The sequence below is a fragment of the Argopecten irradians genome, unplaced genomic scaffold (genome assembly GCF_041381155.1).
Source record: "Argopecten irradians isolate NY unplaced genomic scaffold, Ai_NY scaffold_0412, whole genome shotgun sequence".
NCBI classification, from domain to species: domain Eukaryota; kingdom Metazoa; phylum Mollusca; class Bivalvia; order Pectinida; family Pectinidae; genus Argopecten; species Argopecten irradians.
In genome coordinates, this window is record NW_027187879.1 from 16,698 (window position 1) to 31,054 (window position 14,357).

Below are 14,357 nucleotides of genomic sequence, written 5' to 3' on the forward strand. Positions count from 1 at the left end.
GAGGGGGAAACGTGAGACCCCAGGGTCATATAATTCACATTTTTTGTAGAGGACCTCAAGACCTTTCCATCTATGAAGAGTATGTGATTCTACCATTTCCAGAATTTCAGAGAAGATTTTTGAAGTTATAGCCTATTTGACCCCTTTTGACCCCGCCCCTCAGGCCCCATGGGGTCAGTCATGGAAAATTGGTTAATAGGATTCAATGGCCATCTCATACTGATAATTCTGGCAATATATTTGACTCATTTCCTATTACAAATGATTAAACAACACTCAAAAATGTGTTTTCCCTATATAAACTATAGTAAACTTAACCCCCCTCCCCAGGGGGAAACCTGAGACCCCAGGGTCATATAATTCACAATTTTTGTAAAGGACCTTAGGACCTTTCTATCTATGAAAGAGTATTTAATTCACTCACATATGTGAGTGGAGAAGATTTTTGAAATTTTAGTCAATTTTACCCCTTTTGGCCCCTCCCATAGCTCCCTGGGGGGGGGTGGGGACCATATAATTCACAATTTTGATTGGCCTTATGCCTTAGAAGGTTTGTGAAAATTTCATTGAAATTGCTTCAGCAGTTTTGGAGAAGAAGTCGAAAATGTAAATTGTTTATGGACATACGACGCACGACGACGGACAAAAGGCGATTAGAATAGGTCACTTGAGATTTCGTCCCAGGTGACCTAATAAAACCGGTCAGAATCTGAGTTTCATTTTGTATAATTCTTTATTAATTACTAAAATTATCAATTTCATCATCTCTTCAAAGACAAAAAAATCATAAGTTAACATAGCCGTATCTTCATATCCACTTAAAGTTGTATGGTCTATCACTTTCGCTCTTTTTGTCGTAATGAAAAACTGTTTTAAGTGTTATACATATTTTTCGCCGTCTGTCTGAGTTTAAAACTTTCTAATTTTACCACTTTTTATAAAGTTACAGCACTGGAAGTATTTTTTAACGTGTACACGTGGAAAATAGGCTCGAAAGATGCCGAAATCATTCCGAACTCTTCCGAACGTCGTCGCGACAATCTCGAAGTAAACACGAGAGTTGTAAAACCAAGGGAGAAAATGTCAACAATTTTTCATAAACAAAATATGTGGTCGACATCAGCAAACTGGATTTACAAAGAAATTAATTCCCCGCTCATTACAATATTTGATACACACAATATTGAATTACGTCAATGCGTGTATTGGATGTTTCAAATACTCGCTCCGTGGACATACACATTTTAGCCAGAAGGAAAACGTAAACAAAACACATGTTGCGCTTACGCTAGTTACCTTGATCACCACGTGCAGGACGTGTGGACGTCAGACACGTGATACGATTCGGAATTCCGACAAAACCCGAAGGTACTGAACATGGCGGTGATTGAAGGCGTTTTATTCAAAACCAGGAATATATGATCCCTAGATTTCGGCTCTCTTACAGGCTGACATATGGTTTTGTGGAGCTTCATCATTAAGTTACATGTCCATGTTCAAATATCAAATATTAAAGCGACATATCGTTACAATGAAAATTACCAGAAATACAACTTTAACATTTAAGAATATTTTCGGAAAAATATAACATTAGAATTATTACGATTTCCGGATATATTTTGGTTTCCTTTTAAAGTTACTAAATCATAAGATTTACATAGATTTCTTAGGGGTTTTGACTTCCTACAAACGTTCTTATACCTGAAATTAGAAAGTTTTCAAAATTACAACATCTTATTTTAAATATTGGCAATGTTTATCAACGTTAAAATATCGCCAAACACAACAAGAAACCGTATCTGTCGACATTGGCTGTTTATCACAGAAAGAACCGAGTACAGCTTTGAGTTCAAAATCGGGATCACTGAAAATCTCATCCGGCTAATGGATATAGATGTAATAACACCACTATAAGAGGCCACTTGTATTCTATCGGTTATATTGGCCTGATTCAGTGAAACAGCCGATACATACATTGATAAGTAAATCAGCATACGTTCTATGAAAGCTTTAGAGTATGTGATGAAAATATGACAAGAAGTGAGAGGTATTTTCACCCGATGAAAATATGACAAGAAGTGAGAGGTATTTACACCCGATGAAAATATGACAAGAAGTGAGAGGTATTTTCACCCGTTAATTATGTATATATCATACAGGTGTACATGTACTTTATTAAGCAAACATATACATTTTACATAGGTCTAAAATGTATATGTAAGGTATATTTTTGCTTTGAATATATGAAAATACACATACAATTTAGATATATAGTTCGGTTGATTTTTTAAAGACGCCCTATCGCTGACAAATGGTATTTTTCACTATCAAAAACAGGAGCAGACGATTTAATGTTTTTCTTCAGGTACAAAAGTTACTTACTTTACACAATTACCACCATTGAATGAGCTTCTAATTTTACTTCAAGTTAAAAATATGAAAAATAATTAATTGCATCCCGAAAAAAACCCGTGGCACTATATCTTATATGGAATTAAGTACTGTTTGCGCATGCACCAAAGGCAAAAGACATTATTTTATACTATTTTTTTGTGTTAATTAGACATATGTACACGATTAAACACTAATTATTGTTCAAATGATAAATATCATTTATGCTCTGTCGGTGGTGGAGCATCTTAAGTAAATCAGATGGAAAAAGGTTATATAACTAGTGACATGTAGCTATATAGGGGAATGTCCATTAGACGGATATAGGTATATTTATTACATAATTTGTTTACACCAATTCATATTCGAGGAAATACAATATTTTCAACGATTTTTAATTAATATAAACTTCCGAGGAATCGCGCGTAACAGTGAGTTACGTTATTATGACGTCACAAAGGTTCACGCTCAATTTCGCGCTAGCTTTATAGATCTCGAATCAAGTCATGTAGACGTTTATCGAGGCTGCATGCAGGTCTAATAATGTTAAAGAAGACAATAAGACATTCAAACCGGAGATACAACGTGACGTACGTGGGTAACACCCCAATCTTCAATAGGACTTGAAGCTTCTCCGTACGGTACGGTGCTGTTGATTTTGTTTTATTTAAAGTGATTTTCGTATTCGTTTTATAAAATATTCAACTAAAAAAATAGTGATTATATAATAAAACAAATATTTCATGAGGTTTCTGTGCACTAGTTCATAATATTTACCCCTCGGTGGTGGTAATCAACAAATATCATATTGCACGAGGCCGAACCTCGGGTTAATACATTATATTATGAACTAGAGCACAGTAACCCATGAAATATTTGCATAATTTAGGGAATTTCCATTAGACAGATAGACTATAACTAGGTATTTATAGGGAATGTCCATTAGACGGATATATATTATAACTAGGGCTATATAAGGAATGTCCATTAGACGGATATATATTATAACTAGGGCTATATAAGGAATGTCCATTAGACGGATATATATATTATAACTAGGGCTATATAAGGAATGTCCATTAGACGGATATATATTATAACTAGGGCTATATAAGGAATATCCATTAGACGGATATATATTATAACTAGGGCTATGTAGGGAATGTCCATTAGACGGATAGAGACTATAACTAACGATATATAGGGAATGGCAATTAGACGGATATATATTATAACTAGGGCTATATAAGGAATGTCCATTAGACGGATATATATTATAACTAGGGCTATATAAGGAATATCCATTAGACGGATATATATTATAACTAGGGCTATATAGGGAATGTCCATTAAACGGATAGAGACTATAACTAACGATATATAGGGAATGGCAATTAGACGGATATATTTTAACTAGGGCTATATAAGGAATGTCCATTAGACGGATATATATTATAACTAGGGCTATATAAGGAACATCTATAAGACGTATACATATTATAACTAGGGCTATATAGGGAATGTCCATTAGACGGATAGACATTATAACTAAGGATATATAGGGAATGTCAAATATTGATATAATGATAAAAGAAATACATGTACCTCATTAGTTCGCTAAACATGCCTATATTATTAGTTTTTCCTTATTAGAAAATTGATATACCAGGCCATTTTTTTTTAAAACCTAATGATATTGGCAGGTTTAACGAGCTAGTACCTAATATGACAAACGAAAATAAAATATTGTAAGAAGCAAGTATAAAACCTTATAATATAATGAAAACTCTTCCTTAAAGCTGCAAAAACCAGTACAATATATGAATATTTACACTTAGAAACTCTTCACAAAACTTCTGCATACGTTTCAACGTTTATTAGATTTAACACAGTAATCAGGTACTTGTAGTCGATAAATTGGTGTTTTCAGTCGATTGCAGATATGTCCATTAGACCGATGACATTGCCATCGATCGGAAGTTTTGAATGTTCCCACATCGCACATGCACACAGGGATTGTTTACCTCGCCGAAAGATAATAATATGAAATAGTGACTAGGTCGTTCCTATTTATTTTTAGTTTTTTCTTCATTTTGAACAAAATGGTTATACAGACTTTTAAATTTTGTTACCATTATTTTCAGTTCTATAATTCGTTTTATCTTTTATTACATTATTTTTTAACGATTTAGTCCCTTTAAGTAACCTAGCCAATATAGTTTATATACAATTACTTAAATAAAAGAAATTTTCAAATTTCGAGAAGTGAAGGGAAAAAGCGAGAAGGTAAGTGCTATATTCAAAGTAATGTTTTTATTTAACTGTTTTATCTTTGAACAATCTCTAAATTAGCGATATATTTGTTTTAGAGGGATAGATCATGTTACAGGAAAAACGAGGCAAAGAGTAGAAGGATCAGACAACCATTTCAATTAATTAGTTTGATAAGAGCGGGTGTCAGTCGCTGTCATCTGACTGTACATAACTGGAGTGAGGTGGTATAGTGTGTCCAGTTAATAATGTCACGCGGTTTATGACAGGTTCCTATTCGGACATTTGTGATGTTATTTATTTGTTTTAATCTACTCGAACATACTTAATATTCTATGTTTAGAAGTAAAATACAAAGCTTCATTTTGAAAATAATAGCCTTTTCTTTATAGTGATGTATTGCTTTAACGTATTTAACTGTGTTTCTTTTAGCTAATCCTTCTTAGCAGTTCTCAATACCGGTAATGCTTGCGTCAGTTAATTAGCGACTATTGTATATCACGTTTAGACTAAGTGCTGTTTACATGTTTGTTCCTGTATATCTTGTATATTATCATTTTGTATTACTTGTATATTCACTTTAGGCCTAGGTTTGGAAGTGTAGAGTTGGATATTTCTCCGCTCCACACCCGACTATAATAAAACAGTATATAGAAAATTCTATCTTTGGATTATCCTTTTTCATAGACTACATTAGAGCTATTTCCCCAATACACTAGCTGTAGCGCTGTGAAAGTAAGATGAATGGTTATTGTTTTATGATAAAAGAGAGAGTTCATTTGGAAGAAATGCGAGTTGATTTCACGGATGTTGACAATTTATTAAAAGGTAATGATTGAGACTAAACAGGGTCCGTTTAGGTAAGGTATGATAAAACAAGTATTGGATCTTGGTGGGAGCTGTGTCCTTTGTGTAACTATATAAAAACTTGTAAATAGTTGAACTGTATTGTAAATAGAACTCCATGGACAACGTCATCCTTACATCAGGTAGAAATCAATGACAAAGTTGGGACTCTGTCAAAAATCCCCCCAATTAAGATGGTAGAAGCTAATGCTAAACAACTTTTCAAACCTTTCTACTTATTATTTTTTCATATAATCCTGTTTAAACATGTCAGTCGAGTACGATGATTTCAGCTTTTGTGGTGCATAGGAGAAACAATTGATTAATTACATCTACAGATATGTTGTTAAGCTCGAGTTGAAAAGATTTCGGTGGCAGTAACATGATTGATTAGGAAAAAACAACTTTGTCTGTTACTATTTATAGACACTACACATACTCAGATTCAAATTCTTTATTTGCATTAAGTTTTTCAACTTATTTGCTTTTTACAAAGAATAATATCAATATACAATTTGCATACATACAGGATAAGTGGAGAATGGACAAAGCATTACATTAATGACTTTCTCAAAATAGTTGCATTATAAATATATTTACTAAGTAGATTTAATTCTTTTATATTTGTAGTACTCAAAAGTTTGCTTAATTTAAATACAGATGGTTTTCCCAATAATGTCTTCTTATAAATTTCTTTCTAATATCTTGGTAAATTGTACAAATGAGAATAAAATGATATTCGTCCTCAATATCACGATGAGGGTCACAAAACTTACAAACACGCTCACTTCTATCTAAATTTGAAAAACGTCCAGATTCAATACACAAGTTATGTGCAGATAACCTTATTTTTGTCAATACAATACGATTTTTGTTTGGGATATACTTTGTCAAATAAGTTTGTAAAACAACTTGATTCACCAGAGGTGACGATATAAATAGCACTTAGAAGAGTTTTCTAATAAAGATGACAACTCTTGAAAAGCTATATCATTAATTCTTTGTTTGATTATTGGTAAAATATTTGAAGGAACAACTTTATGCTGGTTTACCCAAACATTACCAAAACCATGAGTGTACAATATATCTTCTACCCAATTAAATACATTGTTCGATTTTCATACATGTATACACTCATCAGTGTATAAGCTCTATGAACGTGAAGTTTATATTTCGTCAACGATTTCAGCTTTTGTGATGCATGCAGGATACAAATGATTAAATATACGTCAAAAGATGATATGCTAAGCTCGAATCGAAAATATTCTGATAACATTACCTGGATTCAATAGCGAGTAATAAGGGAAACTTAAATTTGTGTTACTAGGCCTATAAATAGACCCTATTGATTACGATAGCCGATAGCGGAATGTACAAAAAATGCAATCACTCTTTGTTTTTGGTACCTATGTTCAGTGTTGTTTCTGTAAGACAAAATTGCTGTCAATAACTAATTTTTGTCGAAAAAAATAAAGTTCTGTTTCAAGTACAAAAAAGCCATGAGTAACGATTTTTTGTACATTAAGGAAAAAAACTCGAGTTACATGTACATATAGGTCACTGTCAACAAGTCAATTTAAAAATAATTGCATTTGATAATCTAGTTATCAGTAGACGGTCGCGCGTCCGCAATATATTTTCATTCAGTATTCAGATAATAACACGGATAGAAGGAAGCACGTTAACAAATAAGTTGTTAATTTTCTATGCTTCAGAAATCAGAAACAATTACTTTTATTAACAGTTTTGCATGCTAATAATCATAATTGTTTTGAAGTAATTACGTAAAAGTTACTTTTTAAAAATCACTATTATCTTTTAAGAATCTTAGTTTAATGGCATTACTGTAAATATTATTATCTATTTGCTGTTTTGTTGATTGTTTTCATGTTACATGTCATTCTTTATGTAATCTTCAGTTTGGAGGAAAAAAGATAATAATAGTTTAATGGCATTACTGTAAATATTAGTTTATGATTTTTGAAGTATTTAAAATTAACAATCTACCTGGTACCCTACTTTGTTCCATCCGTAATACTTAAATAAAGCATATTGCGGCTACGCGACCTCTGCATTCCTTTGCGGGGTGATTCACCTGCAATCATATTTAAACGTACTTGTTAGTAACATGACCTTTAAGGAAAATAAATATATACATGTCACTTAAGTTAAGTATTTTAATGTACAAAAAAAACTGTTACTCATCGCTTTATTTGTACTTAAAATACAGTTTTTTTTATTGATACAAAAAAAGGATTATTACAACACTTTTTGCCGAATTGAAACAACGCTGAATATAGGTACAAAAAATAGTTATTGCATTTTGTGTACATTCCGCTATCGGTCATCGTAATTTATAGTCTATCGTGATATTAAGCGGTACATGTACATGTACATGTGTTAGCTACGATGGGGTTCCCCATTAATTCGTGTACACCGCACTAGACCAACTCCTTCGTACCAGGACTATAAAGACATTTCCCTCTCAACAACGATTCAGCGAAAATATTATTTTATATGCTTACAAACGTGCATTTACATAATGATCAGTACTGCTTATACATGTTCTCATAGTTTGTAAGGTGTAAAGTAATGATAGAGTGTTTTTAAATAAGGGTTTTCTATAATTACGTAAGTATCAAAACTTTGGTGTGCTAGATTTGATAATATTGTGAATCAAAGGTAGACATTTGTCACGCTCTTGATTATACAAGAAATTTAACCTTATATCTTCCAATTTACCTGTCTGATAAATATCACTGTTTTCAGAATAGAGAAAACCCGTGTTTTATACACAATCAACCCAGTCTTTTAAATGGGCCATTTAAACTATAAATGTCTAAATTTCTTAAGCCTTCTTCATATGGAAGTTTGCCAAAAAATAGAGCTAGTTATTGTTTTCAAAATAACAAAAAAATAGTTGATTAAGGTTGATAAAAGATGTCAGTAAAATGAAACGTAATTTAATTACATATATCAAGTACAAAAATTAGGTGGTCAAGTAAACTGGCGAGAAAGATGTTCAAAACGTAATCAATTGTACTGTAAAACAACTTTCTTTCGCGTGCAATTTACCTTCACAAATTACTTGATCCATGCACATTCGCGAATCGTTTTCTCCGCGAATTAGCATCTTCATAATTTATATTGATATGAATTTCCATTCTAATGTTAGATTCGCGAATATTCATCTTCGCGAACTTGTTTTGAAATGGAAATCGGAAAACTTAGTAGCCGTGAAAGAAAGTTGGTTTACAGTAATAATCCAAAATGAATATCTCTGTTTAGCGTTACATGTCCCTTTATAGTTTACTAATGGTAATTAGCAGGTGTTGTGATGAAATTTGTTCATAATGAATCCTGGAATCTACAAAATAATATTGATACATTAGATGGACTTTAGAACAAATGTAAAAGACGATATTATGGACGTATTTAGCGGAAGGTAACTTTGGGATATCTGCAAATGTAGAATCCAACAACAACAATCTTTTGTTCAATAGAAAGAGCAAAATAAAATTAAAACCTGATCAGTTATCATAAGTTAATGGACTCTTGTTGTCAACAAAACCAGAACAATTGGTTCCGGTTACTTAAATGTACACATACACGTAGAAAAACTATAAGCAACAAGTAAATGTTGACCATGTGTAATATAGACGTGGACACTGGCAGAGCTCACAGACTGATGAAGCCATTTGTTATAGATAATGGGGATGAGAGGATACGATGAATTCCTCTCAGATAGGGGGGTATAAAGCTGAACGATTAGTGCCACAGGCATGGATAATTAATTACTCTACGGATTAAGGGCCCGGTGATTCTCCCGTAATACCAGCTGCCAACAGATGAGATATTCTATATATCACATTATAAGTTGCATTGGGACTCTCACGAAATAACATTGTTGTCTCGTAAGTTGTTGTGTTGCTTGTATGTGAAACATGAAAAAATGTACATTTAATAAATAAACAAGCTCACAAATAAGCATGCCGTTATATTAACTAGTGTCTATAGCAGGTACAAAAACGCTTGGTAGACCGAAATCGACTTAGTTTTTTTTTAATTAACAAAAACTCATATTTTGGTTATGTACGTTTTGTCTAATTTAAACATTGAACCATAGATGAAATATGGTATAACAATCGTCTATTCTAATGCTCATAATTCAAACCAATTATTGGCAAAACATAATACATCCACAAAAAACATAGTTCGGTGTCATCAAGGCCCACTACCTTTCCGGAGGAAAATTTAAAGGTTACTTGAAAACATGAATAACATAAGAAAATACATATCGATGGCCTAAGATGAGGTCAAATTATTAAACAAATGCAGGAATTCATGCGTTATATATAAAAACAGTCGAGATTTATTTCGCTGTTTTGCCGTCCGGCGTAGTGATAGTAAAAGATTTAGTTCAATTTAATGCTTAGCGTATGCATTTCTGAATTAATTGAGTCAAGTTGATCTACAAATGTAGTATAGTCATATAAAATAAGTTTCTTTTATCTAAGCAAAATGCTACTAATTTGTTATTTGTTTTTGTTGAACTAAACATCACAGAAGCTCTTAGGAAAGCATACTTTTCAATTTGATGTCCCTACCATCATGTGAATATCTCTAAAATATGAAAGAACGTTATCGTGAAAAATTAAAACAGACCCATTCCCATTGAGAAGTAAGCGGATCGTTTTTGAAAAGTGTTTAGAACATTAAAATTATTTAAACTTTAAAAAAAGTGTTACTGCACATTCAGAAAATCGCATTCGATCAGATCACAGATCTTTTTTTAAAATGTGTGATTTACCAAGTAATTTGTCTAGTTAGATTATTATTAAGTATACGGTGTATCCTAAATAACAAGCAGTTAAATTTGTTTATGTTTGTGATATCATTTTGACAATTGACTTTTGTATATTACCAATATGTTATCTACATGCTTACGTTTTCAATGTTATTTGTCTTAAGATGTAAAGTTTGTATTAAAACTTTGTTTTAAAATCCCCCTTAAATGGGTATTTGCGTTAACCAATACTCTAACTAATACATAACAAATGATAGATGTTTGTAACAGATGTTTGCCTCATTATATGAATAAAATGAGATAATGTTGTAAAACCTCATTGCAGATTTTTCATTACAATTGATTATGTTTGCAGTTTATAGCTGAAAAATTGTATCTCGAAATAAACGACAACCATGCAATACATCGAGCAAAATTCTTATGCTTTATGTTTATTTAATCATGTATAGATATAGATGTTATCGGCGTCGCTCAGACTCCGTTTCTTTAAAAAAAAAATAATGAATCCATCAGCTTTCTCCACTAGATTAACGGATAAATGTATTAATATAAAATTAACAGAAGGGCAAGCTAAATAAAAACCAGATATATTACAAATTTAATATAACGTTTATATACCCGGTGTATATACCCGATTTCGGTCTATATTAAGCAAACTTCTTGACCACCTATACGGGATACATCAAAAACTTTATATGTTATAAAATAACATTTCGATGTTAACCGATCAACATTTCACGGGCGCAAACATCTGAATTACTATAAAATAGTTATAGGGAATACAACGTAATTATTATACCTTAACTTGGTAGTCCCTATACCTATTCTATAGTAAAACGAATCAATTCAAATTGAAATGTTGACTGGTTAACATCAAAACATCTTAAAATTAAGTTTAACATATATACAAAACATGTTGACCTCAAACTGAGTCAACAAATGTATACCATTACATTATGTTCAAAATCATCTGCTGGACATTATATATGACTGCACAAATCAAAATACATGACAAATTTACTTCCAAAGCCAAGTTTCCAAAGGAACATATATTTGTTGAATCAGGGAGATTCCCTCACTATATAGAGGTTACTTGTAAAGCAGAATAATTATGTTCTGGCACAAATTGATCACTACTGATAATCTTTCTAGCAACATCTAAATATATCATAGCTTTCTGATTGGCCAATAATTTATTTGCATACCACTATGAAAAAAATCCGAGAATGGCGCGAAATTAATTATAAGCATTGATGTCACAATGTTTTAATTTAATCAGGTTATGAAAAATTGTTTGCAAAGTTTTGTGAGATTTACACAGTTTTCAACCATTTTTGTTTTCATTCCCCGATAAAGTTAAAAAAAACTAGTGACGGTCATATTTAAATATTAGAGAATACTTAAAATTTATCGTAAAACAAAGACAACAAGATCAATTTGTATAAAAATGGTTCAGTGGTACCGAGAAATCATCAAGATTTCATACTTATTATATTTTAAAAGTAATTTTGAAATAAAAAAAAACAACATATCTTATTTAAAGTCATCAGATAGACAAAGCATGCACTTACTTTTAGAAACTGGAAGATGGACTGGGACATCTGAGGTAAATATAACTTATAATCTATGTTTTTACTGATATTGGAAACGAATACCATTATTTGTTTTAATGCAGTAATGAAATGCTGAAACGTTTAAGAAAAATACATTTACACCTACTATTATAAAAACCATACTGTTATCAAAATGAAAGGCCTATTTACTATCACATATTGTAATGCACTGTTACGCTATGTGCCCTTTATACATATTTGACTATAATAAATGTATAGTGACCTCCTCTTACAAACTTACATGTCTGATAGTAAAATAAAATCTGAAATCCGGTATTTATAAACTGGCCCCAATATGACATGTGCACAATCTTACAAAACTTAAACATATGCCCGTGACTTGAATAGATCGCAACTGACACGCTTTATAAAGACATATATCTAACGCCACTTTAAAATGAAAATACGTCAAGATCTTCTTTCTTAGCACAACCAAAGAGCAATTGTAACAACGGTTTCAAGAAAAAAATCTCTAAATCAGAATGATATAAACACTACCTCAGTTTTATTAGTATTAAAAAATGAAGTCAATTAAGTGTTTGCCAATCGATCTACCGGTAATATTTTCTAAATCTCTGTTTAAACTACTTCTATTTCATGACGATGGGGATGATTACTTTTGAAGAGAAGTGTCATCAGAAAATAAACATGTTGTTGATTCAAGTTCATTAGCTATATCATTTGTAAAAATAAAGAAAGTATGGATTATGACGGGAATCTTGCATTTTCTTGCAAATCTTATATTAGGCATATCAAGATACATTTTCTTGTGTTATTATATTATTATTATTTTTAATTAATTCACATGTTTTGTTTGGAAAATAGCGGGTCTTTTATACATTTTGTTTTTTATAAGTACAGTCGTGTGCCAAAAGTCTTCGTAATTTTTATTTTTCCCTATATATTCTATGTATTTTTACATTTTTTCTTAGATTTTTCCTGATCTCATCTATTGGCGGATTTTAATCAAATTTGGCATACCTGTAGAAAATTATCTACACTTTCAGCTCATATAATATTTACATAATTTTCCTTTATGCACTTTTTGAGAAAACCGTATTTCATTACCAGGCAAAACTTTTTCGTTGCCATTTTGGTAAGAACAAAGAAGGAAATGACGTCATAAGTTTAAGTGGTGCACAAAAAAATATATATTTTTGAAAACAGAATATCGGAAAATTATACAAATATTAATGAGCTATAGTACAGATAATTTTCTACAAGTATGCCAAAATTGGTTAAAATCCGCCAATAGATAAGATCAGGAAAAATCAAAGAAAAAATGTAAAAATACATAGATCTAGAATAAGAATAATTGCGAACCTTTCAAATGCGTTTATGATAGGTTTAGTCTTGGTATCAGAAACATATATATAATTATATAGTTACGTTTCTGTTGGTATACAGGGTATTTTTTACCCTTGGAAGCCACAGCTAGTGTCTAAACTTCATTATGTTCCGTTTATCATATACCGCAGCATATATATATATAACTACAAGTACACAATTATTAATGTAGATGGCCGATTGCGTGATTACGATGACTGCGACATTTAAAATATAGTTTGAAATATAAGCATTTAAACATTGGGAATAATGTATAAATAATGCATATGTTTTCAATTTCTTTAATGCATAAGAGTGAATACTACCAAGAACAGAGCTAAACGTATGTCTGAGATATATATGAACGATCAAAGGGAGGCAAATGCTATCAAAAAATCAAGAATAAATAAAAATTAAAAATTGTAATAAAAAATATATCAAAATTCTCAGTTATTTTGGTTTATAATTAGGTAAACCACCTAGCATGGCATATATCTCAGGCAAATATTGCTACAAGGTTAAGACATGATATTGAGGAAAATTGTTTTAAGCGAAATACAGCACCACGGTCCTAGCCAGCACCGGGCCCAGTCAGCCCCGGTCCTGGTGAGGGCCAGCTATGGCAAGCCGTTTTGATATTTAATACATAATAGCTTAAGTTAAAAAGTTATTTAGCTTAAGTTGAAAAGATTTCAACTTAAGTTAAAAAGATTTCAACTTAAGTTTCAACTTAAGTTAACTTAAGTTGAAATCTTTTTAACTTTTTAATCTTTTTAACTTAAGTTGAAATCTTTTCAGCTTAAGCTAAAATCTTTTAACTTAAGTTAAATAACGTGATAATGCAAAATAATCTTTTCTAACTTAAGTTGAAAAGATTGTTGCACTATGATAATGCAAAAAGAATTCGTCTTAAGTTAGATTTCTCCTTTTTGCATTAACACTTATTTTAACTCTTCTATCGAAATATCGATCGCATCATGCTAAAAAAAGTGAAGTGCAAGTGAAATCGCCTTTGGGCTAGTCCAATATACTCATCCAATGAAAACACTCCATACATAACAGCCAATCACAGTCGCCGTTTCGAAACTGCTTTGCGTGCGATG